General features: G+C 43.1%; 1 non-coding gene across 1 annotated transcript; it reads left to right on the plus strand.

Annotated features, from left to right (window-relative positions):
- Positions 1 to 1,657: 1,657 nt before the first annotated feature.
- On the plus strand, positions 1,658 to 1,761 carry LOC112774691 (small nucleolar RNA R71). The gene has a single exon (XR_003189161.1). It is a non-coding gene; the product is annotated as a small nucleolar RNA R71 (small nucleolar RNA).
- The last annotated feature ends 224 nt before the right edge of the window (positions 1,762 to 1,985 follow it).

Raw genomic sequence — 1,985 nt, forward strand, 5'->3', positions numbered from 1 at the left:
CTTAGGCTTTTCAGGTTCTGGTTCAGGCTCAGATGCAGGTTTGAAAGCATTGAAAATGAGCTGTTCATCATGTACTCTCAAAATTAGCTCTCCTTGTTCTACATCTATGAGCGCTCTAGCAGTGGCTAGAAATGGCCTTCCCAGAATGATAGGGTGTAGGTGGCTTTCCTCCATGTCCAAAATGACAAATTCTGTGGGGAAGAAATAATTTCCCACTTTCACCAGCACATTCTCAACTACCCCTTCAGCTTGCTTCTGAGTTTTGTCAGCCAGTTGTATGATTACATCAGTGGATCTCACCTCATTCAGTTGTAGCCTCTTCATAAGAGTCAGAGGCATCACATTTATGCTAGCTCCTAGATCACAGAATCCTCTGTCAATTTTTGTTTCCCCTATGATGCAGGGGATATGAAAACCTCCTGGGTCTGTTTTCTTAGAGACTATGTCCTTCTTGATGAGGGCACTGCATTCTTTGTTCATTATTACAGTTTGTCCTCCCTTCAAAACTCTTTTCTTGCTCAGCAATTCCTTTAAATACTTGATATGTGTAGGCATCTGCTGGAGAATCTCAAGGAAGGGAATATTGATATGGAGAGACTTAAATGTCTCTAAAAACCTTGAATAGGTTTTCCCTTTTTCACCTCCTCCTAACCTCTGAGGAAATGGTGCTTTTGGTTGGTATGTTTCCAGCATGCCTTTTTGCAGTTCCTTGGCTTGCTCAGTTTCACTTTCCTGCTTAGCTTCTTCCACACCTTCCTTTAAGATTTCTGGCTCCTGTTCTGAGGGTCTAATTCCTTCTTCTTCTGAGACTTCCTTCAATATGGTGATGGCCTTGCATTCTTCCCATCTCACTCTCTTTTGTTCCCCTTTAGGATTCTTTTCTGTGTCACTAGGGAACACTGCAGTTGATTTGGGGGCCTGTTGAGATAGCTCTCCTACTTGAGACTCCATCCTCTTGAGTTTTTCACCATGGTTTCTTAAGGTAGATCTCACATCATCCCTGAAGCTTTTCAACTCACTTATGTCCTGGCCCATGTTTGCCAGCATTCCTTCTATCCTGTTTAATTGATCTTGAAATTGTTGGTTCGGATTAGGTTGGGTAGGTTGATTATTTTGGCCATGATATGATGGTTGGGAGTAAGTGTTTTGTGTGGCTTGGTATGATCTTTGGTTGGAGTTTTGGTATGTGGACTTGTTATGTTGGTTTTGCTGGTTTCCCCACCCAATGTTTGGGTGGTTTTTCCATCCTGGATTGTAAGTGTTGGAATGTGGATCATATGATTGCCTTTGTTGGTTTCCCACATAGTTGGCCTCTTCCCAATCACCTCCTTCAGTGCTTACTTCCTCTTGATCTTGTGTGTGTATTGCAGCCACTTGCTTTGTTTCTAATTTCCTGGTGAGCTCTGCTAGTTGCTTGGCAAACACCTTGTTTTGGGCTAAAATTATATCAACATGGTTCAGCTCCATGACTCCCTTAGTGTTGTGTCTCTCGGAAGCATAGTAGTACTCATTCTCAGCCACTGTCTCGATCACTTCAATGGCTTCTTCCACAGTCTTTTTCCTGTTCAATGAACCTCCTGATGAATGGTCTACAGCCTTCCTTGATTCATAAGAAAGTCCATCATAGAAAATATGCAATTGCACCCAGTCATGGAACATGTCTGGTGGGCATTTCCTTGTCAAATCCTTGAATCTCTCCCATGCCTCGTAGAGAGTTTCACCATCTTGTTGTCTAAACGTCTGAACCTCAGATCGAAGCCTATTGACCTTTTGTGGGGGGTAGAAACGTGCCAGAAACTTGCTTTCCACCTCATCCCAGGTTGTTAGGCTCCCCCTTGGGAATGATTCCAACCACTTAGCTGCCTTGTCCCTAAGTGAAAATGGGAACAAAAGCAGTTTATAGGCATCTTCCTGGACTCCATTAGACTTCACAGTGTCGCAAATTCTCAGGAATTTTGTGAGATGTTGGTTTGGGTCTTCATTAG

Source organism: Arachis hypogaea, chromosome 18 (assembly GCF_003086295.3).
Source record: "Arachis hypogaea cultivar Tifrunner chromosome 18, arahy.Tifrunner.gnm2.J5K5, whole genome shotgun sequence".
Taxonomy (NCBI): domain Eukaryota; kingdom Viridiplantae; phylum Streptophyta; class Magnoliopsida; order Fabales; family Fabaceae; genus Arachis; species Arachis hypogaea.